Below are 13,388 nucleotides of genomic sequence, written 5' to 3' on the forward strand. Positions count from 1 at the left end.
TACGTTTGGCTTTGAAGTCTGTGATGGTATGCAGCTCTCACCACAAGTCACGTGTGCTATTCATTGTGAATCTTGACTCAAACTTGCCCCTGTATTGTTGTTTCGTAGCCATGATAGCTTTGTGCAGATCGTAGCTGTTTCTCTTGAACTCCTGCTGACTGCTCACACGGAACTACTGATCCAGGGTTTCTCGTTCGGGAAAACCCTGACCAACTTCTGGGGGACAACATAGTTGATGCACTTCCGGATGTGAGATGTGACTCCATCCGTGAAATCGGAGACATCCTCATCATGGAAGACATTCCAGTCGACATCATCAAAGCAGTCCTGCAGCATGGAGACCGATTGGTCGGACCAACAGTGGATGGTTTTACAGCTGCCTCGTTTCAGCTTCTGCCTGTACATTGGCAAAAGTAGGATCGAAGAGTGATCTGATTTTCCAAAAGCTGGGGGAAGGAGGGCTTTGTGGGCATTGCGGAAGAGAGTGTAGCAATGGTTAAGTGTCTTATCTCCACGAGTGCTCACCCGGATGTGAACACAAAACTTCAGAGACTTTTGTCAGTGATGATCAATTAAAGTCACCAGCGACAATGAAGGCAGCCTCCATCATGTTGATGGTCTTGTACAGTTCCTTGAGAGCCAGGTCAGTATCAGCCTGCAGTGGAATGTACACCACTGTGAAGATAACAGCCGTGAACTCCCCTAGGCATCCAGTAGTCTGGGGGACAAAAGGATTTGAGGGCACGCACATTCTGGGGGCGGGGGGGGGGGGGGGAGTCACACAGAGCATTGTTGACCATGAAGCTTATCCCTCCTCCTTTACTCTTCCCAGAGAGGTTTTTACACCTCACTACCCGGAACAGGGAGAACCCAGAGGGCTCGATAGCGTGGTCTGGCATCTCCTCCCTCAGCCAGGTCTCCACAAAGCACAAAACGTTACATTCCTTTGTTTCCTGCTGATAGGAGATTCTGGCTCTCAGTTCATACAGCTTTTTGTCCAGGGACTGAATGTTAGCCAGGAGCATGGTAGGGAGTGGCGGCCGATTAGCACGCCGTCTCAGCCTCACTGGGTCACCACCGGGTCTTCTCCCTCACCTTCGGCGTTCCTTCCGAGGTAGCGGTGATGTAAGAGATACTCCAAGTGCAGTCTAACCAGGGTTTTATAGAACTGCAACATTACCTTGTGACTCTTGAACTCAATTCCTCGTATAACAAAGGCAAACACACCAAATGCTTTCTTAACCACCCTATCAACCCCAAGATCCTTCTGTTTCTCCACACCGCTAAGAATCCTGCCATTAGCCCTGTATTCTGCCATCAAGCTGCACTCTCCAAAGTGAGTCACTTAACTCTTTTCTGAATTGAACTCCATCTGTCACTCGTACCTCATCTGAGATCTGGAAACTCGATACCAGTCAGAATACATGAGGGGTTTCTGTTGATAAGCAGAATCCAACTGCAAGTGGAGCACTTGGAAAAGCTGAATTCTCAACAGTGCAAATGAATCCTAGATCAAACTCTGATCAATGCAGAACCACTTGGGGAATGTAGAGCTTGCAAATGCAAGATGCAATCAATTTTTCCCCCACTCCCAGGATGTAAATCCTATTTGTATGTGTATTCATTAGGAGTCATTAGGAGTTTGAAGAGATTTAGTATGTCAACAAATACACTCAGAAACTTCTGTAGATGTACCATGGAGAGCATTCTGACAGGCTGCATCACTGTCTGGTGTGGGGGAGATATTGCACAGGACCGAAAGAAGCTGAAGAGGGTTTTACATTTAATCAGTACTATCTTGGGTACTAGCCTACAAAGTACCCAGGACATGCCCTTTTCTCACTGTTACCATCATGTAGGAGGTACAGAAGCCTGAAGGCACACACTCAGTGATTCAAGAACAGCTTCTTTCCCCTCTGCCATCCGATTCCTGAATGAACATTGAACCCTTGAACACTACCTCATTTTTTAAATATATATTATTTCTGGTTTTTGCACAGTTTTTAATCTATTCAATATACGTATACTGCAATTGGTTTACTTATTTACTATTATTTTTCTTCTAGATTATGTATTGCATTGAATTGCTGCTGCTAAATTAACAGATTTCACGACACATGCTGGTGATAATAAACCTAATTCTGATTCTGAGTTCCCTCACACTCATGTGCCTGTCTTAACCTTTCTTAAAGATCTCTAACGTTTCTGCCTCTACCATCACCTCTCGCCACACATTCCAGGCACCCATTACTCAATGTATTAAAAAGCCTCCTCATCACATCTCCTTTGAAATTACCCCCCTCACCTTAAATGCATGCCCTCTGGTTTAAACAGGTATGATTGCCTCCAAGAACTCAGTCTTTATCTGATATAACTGATGAAATACCCCTCACACTACTCACAAATAAGCAACAGTCAGCGTCACTCACTGCTGAGGCGGTACATAATGCAGGGAAATAGAGGTCCCACCTTTTGCTCTGTGAATCTGGCAAGTGAGCAGTTTTGATTACTAACAGCGAAATTAATCAATTATTACAGTAAGTTTTATAGTGAATAATAAGTAACTATAGGTGAAGAAAAGTCACTTATACTGCATTCACTTAGGTACTACAACCAACATGAACCAGCTGGGAGCAGCACTATATTTTGGCACAATCAGTGAGCTGTACAGCCCAAAAGGGCAGCAGGGGACAATCAATAACGTAATGGTTTGAGTATCACTTTATAGCCCCAGTGGTCACTGATCAGGTTCATTTCCTGCCACTGACTGTCAAGAGCTTGTATGTTTTCCCCATGACCGCATGTGCTTCCTCCCACATTCTAAAGATGTACAGGATAAGGTTAATCAGCTACATGCATACTATGTTGGTGCCAGAAGCACAGCCACATTTTTGGACTGTCCAGCACACCCTCACTGATGTGATGTGAGGAAAACAGCACGTTTCACTGTATCACAAACAAGAGAAAAGCTACAGATGCTGGAAATCCAAGCAATACATACAATGGAGGAATCAGCAGGTCAGGCAGCCTCTATGGAGAAGACTACGCCGACATTTCGGGCCGAGACTGGGGGAAATAAAAGATGGGGAGTCAGAGCAAAAAGGTGAGAGAAGGGGAAGGAGAAACATAAGGTGACAGGTGAAACTGGGGGGGGGAGGGGGAAATAAAGAGCTGGGAAATTGATTGGTGAAAGAAATACAAGGCTAGAGCAGGGGGAGTCTGATAGGAAAGGGCAGAAGGCCATGGAAGAAAGAAAAGTGGGAGGAGCACCAGTGGGATGGGAATGGGGAACGTTGCGGTGGGGGGGGGGTACATCACTGGAAGTTCAAGAAATCAATATTAGTCCAACACGTCAGTCTATGGCCTCCTCCTCCTCAGTCTCAATGAAATCACACTCAGGCTGGAAGAACTTCACCTTATATTCTGTCTGGGTAGCCTCCAGCCTGATAGCATGAACATTGATTTCTTGAACTTTGGTAATGCGCCCCTCCCCCTTCACCATTCCCTATTCCCCTCTCTCACCTTATCACCTCCCTCTGTTTACTGTGTAATATTTAAATAAGTGAATTTAGTGTGTGCTGAGGTATTAAACAAGAATAACACCTACAGTGATATCCATCAAGCACCCCCTTCACTCTGTAGATGCCCTCTTCTCATTGGTACCACCTAGGAGGAGCCTGAAGAGACACACTCAACATTTCAGGAACGACCTCTTCCCCTCTACCAGCAGATTTCTGAATGGACAGTGAACCCATAAACACTACCTCACTATTTTCCCTCTCTTTTAATACTACAAACAGCTGCAGAGGCCAAGTCATTGGAGTACATTTAAAGTGAAAGTTGATAGTTTCTTGATGAGTCAGAACAACAAATATTACAAAGGCAGGAGAATGGGGCTGAGATGGATAATAAATCAGCCACGATGGAATGGTAGAGCAGATTCAATGTGCCAAATGGCCTAATTCTGCTCTTAAGCCTTAATTACATCACATACACATACATGTAATGCCCTGGTTCATATTTTTACTGTTATGTTGTACACATTTCATTTAGCAGCTCTGTAAGAGCAGTCTGCTCTGCTGTCAGTCAGCTTAGATTATTGTTGAAGATAAGGGATGATGAGAAATGGGTGCCATCCTTTTAGGATGGTAGAATTTGGAGGTTCTCTTGGTGAAACACTGAGGTTGGTCTTGGTTTTTTTTCCTGGTTCAGCGGGAGATGAAGAGAGAAGACATTGGGGAGAACTGGTCTAGGATACGACCCAGTGGGAAACCTGTTTGTACAAGATGGATTGCAAGCGATGTTCGGAAGGTGGTGTGTGCTTTCACGCAGACCGAGGGCCCAGTGCATGAGTGACAGGGAAATTGAAAATGAACTCCAATTTGACTGTTTAATTAAAGTGGGCCCTTTTCTTTTCATTTTTCTTGACTAACCCTTCAGTTAAGATTCATAAATATAATTCATTTAATCCTATGCAGTGTAGTGTCTGTTATTTCATGGCACTAATTTGTAACAGGGAGCAAATTCCACAGCGTCCACACAAACCGGGGTTTGGGGTGGGACGGACCGTCTCAATCTCACGAGATCGGTGGGAACGGAGAATGTTTTCCCTAGACTCTCACAGCCAATAGTATACTAATTTTAATTAATAGTTTTTTGATTATTACGTATTGTACTTACTATTGCCGCAAAACAACAACATTTCACAACATATGCTAGCGATATTAAACCTGATTTGAAGGGCGTTACCAGGGAACACCCAGAACTCAGAAATAAGCTGCTTATTTTTGCTAGTACATGATAATAAAGTAGAATATGTATAAAGGACATCTGCAGATGATTAAAAGATTGACCATAGTTAATGGAGAAGAGGCAAGTTTTCAATTTCAGTCGAATCAGCAATGTTATACAATGTACCTTGCTTATACAAAAGGAAATTCAACCCATCAGGTCAATACTAGCTCCCAACAGAGAAATCAAAAGTCTAAAGTTCTAAAGTAAATTTATTATCAAAGTACATACATGACACCAAATACAACCCATAGATTCATTTTCTTGTGGACATGCTCAGTAAATACAAGAAATCCAAGAGAATCAATGAAAGCCTGCATCCAACAGAACAGACAAACAACCAATTTGCAAACACAAAAAACAACAAACTGCACAAACATAAAAAGAAAAATAAGTAAATAATAATAATTATAATAAACACCAAATGGCCAACATCATGCATGAAAATCTTTTCTAAAATACAAACTCATAAAAGAAAGAAATCTTACTATAAATACAAGCCTAATCCAGTTTTAGAGTCAGAATACCAAAAATTATATTACGGCCAATCAGTTATTACAGATAGGACAATCCAATATAACCACCAGGATATAATAACACAGGATAAACAAGCAGGAACAACTTATTTAATAGATACAGCCATTCCAAACACACACAACAGACAGAAATCAAAGAGTGAAAACATCAGAAATATGCTGAATTAAAAAAGGAAGTTGAAAGACTGGAACATGAACAAGGTAAACATTGTCCCAAGAGTAATACCTACAACTAGCATCATCCCAAAGGCACAACACAATAGCATTAAACAATTAAGGCTACACAGTAATATCTATGTAAATCTTCCAAAAGCCATAATACTAAAGAACACTAGAATAATCTGAAAATTCCTTGCAATTGACAAATGAATGTGCTTGGCTATGCCCGTAGTTCAGGTTTTACTAGCTTGAGCTGAGAAAAAAGTAATAATAATAATAATAATAGATAAGTAATAAATATCGAGAACATGAGATGAAGAGTCCTTGAAAGCAAATCCATAGGTTGTGGGAACAGTTCAGTAATGGGTGAGTGAAGTTGAGTGAAGTTATCCCCTCTGGTTCAAGAGCCTGATGGTTGAGAGATAATAACTGTTCCTGAACCTGGTGGTGAGAGTCCAGAGACTCCTGCACTTTCTTCTTGATGGCAGCAGCAGGATTTATGAGTATTTGGAGAGGCAATACATGATTAGGAATAGTCCAGGTCGTGCCTTACGAGCAAGATTGAATTATTTTTGGATGTGACTAAACACATTGATGAAAGAAGAACCATTGATGTAGTGTATGTGGATTTCATCAAGGCATCTGACAAGGTACCCCATGCAAAGCTTATTGAGAAAGTAAGGAGGCAAAGGATCCAAGGGACATTGCTTTGTGGATCCAGAACTGGCTTGCCCAAAGGAGGTAAGTGGTTGTAGTCAGGTCATATTCTGAATGGAGGTTGGTGACCAGTGTGCCTTGGGGATCTGTTCTGGGACCCTTATACATCATGATTTTTATAAATGACCTGGATTAAGAAGTGGAGGAATAGGTTGGTAAATTTGCTGATGACACAAAGATTAGGGGTGTTGTGGATAGTATGGAGGGCTGTCAGAGGTTACAGCGGGACATAGATAGGATGTAAAACTGGGCTGAGAAGTGGCAAATGTTCAACCCAGATAAATGAGGTAGTTCATTTTGGTAGGTCAGATATGATGGCAGAATATAGTATTAACAGTAAGACTCTTGGCAGTGTGGAGGATCAGAGGGATCTTGGGGTCCGAGTCCATAGGACACTCAAGGCTGCTATGCAGGTTGACTCTGTGGTTAAGAAGGCATACGGTATATTGGCCTTCATCAATCATGGGATTGAGTTTAGAAGTCGAGAGATAAATTTGCAGCTATATAGGACCCTGGTCAGACCCCACTTGGAAGTCTGTGCTCAGTTCTGGTTGCCTCACTATAGGAAAGATGTGGAAACCATAGAAAGAGTGCAGAGGAGATTTACAAGGTTATTGCCTGGATTGAGGAGCATACCTTATGAGAATAGGTTGAGTGAACTCGGCCTTTTCTCCTTGGAGCAACAGAGGATGAGAGGTGACCTGATAGAGGTGTTTAAGATAATGGAAGGCATCGAGCGTGTGGATCATCAGAGGCTTTATTCCCACGGCTGAAATGGCTAGCATGAGAGGGCATGGAAGTAGGTACAGAGGAGAAGTCAGGGGTAAGATTTCTTTTTATATAAAGGCAGAGTGGTGAGTGCGTGGCATGGGCTGCCGGCGATGGTGGTGGAGGCAGAAACGATAGGGTCTTTTAAGAGACTCCAGGACACGTACATGGAGCTCAGAAAAATAGCCCGAGGTAAATTCCAAGGTAAGGACATGTTTGGTACAGCTCTGTGGACCAAAGGGCCTGTATTGTGCTGTAGGTTTTCTATGTTTCTATTCCTGGTATGGAGGCTCCAAAGCACAGGATTGCAAGTGGTTGTAGAGAGTTGTAGATCCAGGCAGCTCCCTCATGGATACATAACATCCTTGCCATTAAGGAAATGTTAAAAATGTGGTGACTCTAAACAGCGGTGTACATCAATTAGGATCTACACCAACAGGACATGCCCTCTTCTCATTACTACCACTGAGGGAGATCCATACTCAACATGTTAGGAACAACTTCTTTCCCTCTACCATCAGAACAGACCATGAACATGTGAACCACTACCTCACTATTTCTCTTTTGCATTATTGATTTTGTCGGTTACAGCAGTTTTTACATTTTGCTCTATGCTGCTGCTGCAAAAATAAACCTGATTCTGATTCTAGATTTCCATCATTTGCATGTGTTTTATTTAATTTTCACAGATGTGAAATCATAAGGAACGATTAGAGGATCAACAAACAACATTCTGGAATGACTCAGTGAGTCAACCAGCACGTGTGTGTGAAAGGAACTGTCGGTGCATCAGGTCAAGACCCTGCTTCAAGACTGGGAAGGGACTACATTCTGAGTTCTCATATAGAGTCTTGATCAAATAACAGGAGCCTCAGGACCCACACCACCAGGTTCAGGAACGGTTAGATTCCCTCAACCATCAGCTCTTGAACCTGAAGAGATAACTTTACTCACCCCAGCACCTGACTGATCCCATAGAACACAGAAACCTACAGCACATTACAGGCCCTTTGGACCACATGTTGTGCCAACCATGTAACCCAGGCAGTTTCCAGAGTAGAATTACCCTACTGCATAGCTGTCTATTTTTCTAAACTCCACGTACCTATCTAAGAGGCTCTTAAAAAACCCTATTGTATTCATTTCCACCACCATCGCTGGCAGTTCATTCCATGTACCCACCACTCTCTGCACTCTTTCTATAATATTCACATCTTTCCTGTAGTGAGGTGACCAGAACTGAACGCAGTACTCCAAGTGGGTTCTAACCAAGGTCTTGTGTAGCTGTAACATTACCTCATGGCTCTTGACCTCAATCCCAATGTTGATGAAGGCCAACATACTATTTGCCTTAACAATACTGTCAACCTGTGCAGCAGCTTTGAGTGTCCTATGGACATGGACCTCAAGGTCTTTCTGATCCTCCACACTGCCAAGAGTCTTACCTTTAACACTACATTCTGCCTTTAAATTTGTCCTAGCATAATGAACTACTTAACAGGGTTGAACACCATCTATCACTTCTCAGCCAAATTCTTCATCCTTTTCATGTCCCGCTGTAACCTCTGACAACCTTCAACACTATCCAGAACATCCCAACCTTCGTGTCATTAGCTAACTTACTAACCCACCCTTCTACTTCTTCATCCAGGTCATTTATAAAAATCACAAAGAGGAGGTGTCCCAGAACAGATCTCTGCAGAACACCACTGGTCACTGACCTCCAAGCAGAAGACCTATTGACTTATTTTCAAGGACTTTACAACTCATGTTCTCAATGTTATTTATTTATTGATTTATCTTTTCTTTTTTTTATATTTGCAGATGGTTGTCTTTTGCACATTGGTTCTTTATCTGTCCGTTTGTGTGTGGTCATTCATTGATTCCAGTGTGTATCTTGTATTTACTATGAACGCCTTCAAACTTTGAACTTTGTGCATTGACTCAATTTTAATCTGTGGCAGCATCAAATTCTTTCCAGATAGAAAAGAAATGTGACTGGTAGGTTACTTGGCAAGTGTAAAGTGGAAATGGAATAGGTGGTGGTTTGGGGCGGGTGGGGGGGGGGGGAAAGAGGAGGGTTGGCTGGCACAGATGTGGTGAGACAAAGGGCCCATTTCCTATGCTCAATGACTCTCAGAAAGTGTAAGCCAAATACTGAAGAAACTTTGGCTTCATCTCAGACCCAACGATGTGATTCCATGAGACTCTGTCCTCTCGTTCAAAAATAAACAATACCCTAGTCTGGGTATTGCGAGAAGACATTATTGCTCATATGAATAATATTTTGGGGAATTGCTTCATGAGTCATTTTATTTTCATACCTTTATCTTCGCTACTGTTCTCCTGCAATTAAAGTTCAAAGTCAATTTATTATAAAAGTACACGTATGCCACCATATGCAATCGTGAGATTCACTTTCCTGTAGGCATTCACAGTTGTTACAAAGAAACACAGTAGAATTAATGAAGAACTGCACACAAAGATGGACAATCAATGTGCAAAACAACAAACTGAATCAGAATCAGGTGTAATGTCACTGGCCTATGTCATGACATTGGAGGAGGTCTGTGCGGGATGAACGGCCTTGTCAGTGAGCTCCAACCCCCTCGCGCATTGGGCTGTTTCATGAGAATGGGCCCTTTTTCTTCTTTTGTTTTCTTTACTAGCCACGTAGTCAAATTAACAATTATAAAGCTCAATTGTTTAATTACATATTGTGTACTGTTTGTTATATGGTACTGCTTTGTAACAGGGAACACATCACACAGCATCCACCCAAACAAGATCTCTTAAGTTTGGCCAGGCCAGTGGGGGTGGGGAGGGTCTATCATCCCCTATATTAAGCCGCTAGCCAAGCGAGCGTTACGTTACAATATATAATTAATTGCTGTACAAAAATAGAGCAAAAGAAAAAAAATAGTAAGATAGCGTTCATGAGTCAATTGCCCATTCAGATATCTGACAGTGGAGGGGAAGAAGCTGTTCCTGAAACATTGAGTGCATGTCTTCAAGCTCCCAAACCTCCTCCTTGTGCTCCTCGTTTTGTATTTCCACAGTCACTTTTTGTAATTCTTCTAATACAAAGAGGAAAAATTTAAAAAACTCAACCATCAACTAAAACGTTAATCCTGTGTCTCTAGTCCTGATCTGAATATTTCCAGGATATACTATTTTGTTTTAGTTATCCAGCCAACTACGATAATTTGCTATCTATAACATACTTCGGATGTACATCCACCAAATGCAATTTTCATTCACAAAATAAGCTTTTCCTGGGTAAGTAAATGAGAAATTGAGTCCTGATGAAGGGTTTAGGCCCATTACCTTGATTCTTTATTCCCCTCCATATAATGCTGCCTGACCTGCTGAGTTCCTCCAACATTTTTGTGTTGCTCATTAATTTCCAAGCAGATTTCATAAATAGCAATGAAAAGAACCAATAACCAACTCTATATAAGGTATATACTCAATATAATGCCCCTTGTGTCACACTCCTCCTGTCATTAACATCACTATCTACATACAGACAAAAACCGGGATGGGTAGTAAGTATGGAAGGCATGAAAGGAATAGTACACAATGATCATAAGAAAAGATCAGTTCCTCCTTAAATTAACATGGAACCAACTTTCCTTTCTTGTCGCACAGACCTGTCTTTTTGAATAAAAAAAAATCCTTAACCAATTTAATCCTGAACCTTTTGATGAGAAAATCCCACTTCCATCCATAAGCCAATCCATATAAAACAAAGATTTATGTTCATTGGCAGAAAAAATGGGAATGGGCAAGAATGGGAGTTTCCCCCCCCCCCCCCCCAAATAAAGCACAGCAGATTGGTGTGATTAGAACACAATCAGAAAAAAAAAAGCAGTGGAAGCAGGTCAATTGCAACTTTAACTTTGAAGAGGAAAGATTTGTAGAACTGCAGACAAGAGCTGGAAGATCTGGGGAGTTAAGGTCAAATGAAAAGAAATGGCATGAGTGTGCCACATCAACTGGAATACCTCTGCATTGTGTGGTTTTACCACCTCTCCTGCCTAATTTTCTTAGTTGGAATGTGACTGGGGTGACACAGTGGCACAATGGTGACCAGGGTTCAATTCCCACTGCTGCTTATATGGAGTTTGTACTTTCTCCCTATGAGTGCATAGATTTCCTCCCACAGTCCACCTGTTGGTAGGTAAGTTGATCGTTGCAGATGGTCTTTTGATTAAGCTAGGGTTAATTTGGGAGATTGCTGGATGGCATGACTCAAAGGGCCTAATCTGCACTGTATCTCAATCAATCAATAAAAGTGTGGGCAGCCCCTGTAACAGGGAAATAGGAGTTTCTACAGTGAGGCAAGGACAAAATTCTACCTCTCAATAAAAAAGCTTACAAAGAGTGGTGGATACAGCCAGTCTATCATAGCTAAAGCCCTACACACCATTGACCACATCCATATGGTGTTGCTTTCACAGGAAAGAAGCACCCCTCATCAAGGACCCCCACCATCCAGGCCATGTTCTCTTCTCACTGCTGCCATCAGGAAAAAAGGTACAGGGAAGTCTCAGGACAGACACCATCAGGGTCAGGAACAATTACTACCCCCTCGCCCATCAGGCTCCTCAACCAGAGCCGATAGCTTCACTCACCCATCACTGAACTGTTCCCACAACCTATGGACTCGCCTTCAAGGACCCTTCATCTCATGTTCTTGATATTTCTTATTAATTATTAGTTATTACTACTTTTTCTTTTAAATTGGTTATTCATGCATCCTATTGGGCACAGACATTCATTGATTCTACTGTATTTCTTGCATTTACTGTGATTGCTCACATTAAAATGAATCTCAGGGCTGTATATGTACTTTGATAATACACTTACTTTGAATACTGAAACTTTGATATAATATTTCTGGGGTTCCTACTGTAAGAACTGAGCTCAGCTTCAGATGGAGGAACTCAATGGATCAGCAGAGAGAAATGGGTAGTGGATCTTTTGGGTCAAGACCTTTTATCTGTCCATTTTTCTCTACAGATGCTGCTTGACCTGCTGAGTTCCAGCAGCTCAGCTTTTTTCCCTCCAAGTTGGGGCCTTTACAGTTGCCGAATCCCAGCTTCAGCTCTCCTACCAACTTTATTTCAGGTACTTCCTTCAAAGGAGGGAAGTCAGTGAATGAAAATCTGAGTTTAGAGCTTAATCATTCATACGTAACTTCTATTTATCCTAACCCCAATTCTCCCTCCATCCTTAAACTGTCAATGGCCACCCGGATACAAGGAGCTGACGACGGACAGATGAACAATAACTCGCTCTCTCCACTTTTCCTCCCCCAAACCCATTATTTCTTTCTTCTCTCCTTTACACAGTACACATGCAAATCACAACAGGTCGTATCGGCTTCACACACGCATGCAAATAATTATTACGCGATGTTATTATCAATTGTGTTGGTGAGTTTTGCTTTTGAAATTACCTTCAGTATCGAATGGACTAAGGACAGAGAATAATAAATGATATTTTACAATTAAGTTCCCCTCTCCCTCCCAAACGAATCGACTATTAATTATTAATCACAGACGAGAGCATTTCATTATGCAACACGGCCGGTTTCCGACACTAACCTGCTGTATTTTCAGGCCTCTGTACGGTAGATTCCGGGAGGAAGGGCAGAGGAATTGTACGTTGCTGGTATTTTCTCTGCCACTATTTCCCTTGCTTACTTGCTTCTCTGCCTGGACTGTTTATTGCACAGCGTGCTCATCCCCCGTTCTTCCTTTGCAACGCGTCCAGAGCCCAGAGGGACGTTTCGATCCTCTCGGAAACTTCCTCTTTGCATTATAAAGGTCAACAGCAACGTCGCAGCGAGGAAGAACCTCCCTTTCTCCGCCTTCCGCAGCGGTTCGCTGGGACTTGTAGTTCGCATCGCACGCCATTCCCTGAGTACGAGTATCAAAGGGCGTTCTCGCCTGACCAGATCCACATCCTCTTTAGGCTTGTCCCTTCAATTTGACCTGTGTTGAGAAAAAGTGAAAAGTCGTGCGGCACTTCTTAATGGAAAGGGGAATTAGAATTTGAGAGATCCCTTCTTCAAGCGTCTGGGCAGGAAACGTATTCTTGTGCAGTTGTGATGAGAAGTGCCACACGCATTTCCTCATCGTGCAGCTGGGGCTGTGTTGTGGCATAGATTGATACTAACCTGTTATTTCCTTGCCCTAGTAAACTATTTCAGCTTTTTGCTGATGGAAAGTGTTTCTTTTTAAATTTAAATTAAGATTTTAATTTCTCTCATTGGGCTTATGTGACCTTGAAAAAAGAAATATGTGCTAAGTCTAGATTAATGCCCAAATTGGTTTCATTGCTGTTTCTAGCAAACCTTAGCTGCAAGAAGATGTCATTGAGCTAAAAAGGGCAGAGGATAGATTCGCA

The 13,388-nt window shown here is 42.2% G+C and overlaps 1 protein-coding gene across 1 annotated transcript in view; it reads right to left on the reverse strand.

Annotated features, from left to right (window-relative positions):
• mon1a (MON1 secretory trafficking family member A) overlaps nucleotides 1-12,842 on the reverse strand; it is a 63,636-nt gene extending 50,794 nt beyond the window's left edge. Inside the window, exon 1 of the mRNA XM_059944607.1 lies at nucleotides 12,584-12,842. The gene's annotated coding sequence lies outside the window, so the exon portion shown is untranslated. The remainder of the gene's footprint in view (nucleotides 1-12,583) is intronic.
• Nucleotides 12,843-13,388: the final 546 nt, after the last annotated feature.

Source organism: Hypanus sabinus, chromosome 19 (assembly GCF_030144855.1).
Source record: "Hypanus sabinus isolate sHypSab1 chromosome 19, sHypSab1.hap1, whole genome shotgun sequence".
Taxonomy (NCBI): domain Eukaryota; kingdom Metazoa; phylum Chordata; class Chondrichthyes; order Myliobatiformes; family Dasyatidae; genus Hypanus; species Hypanus sabinus.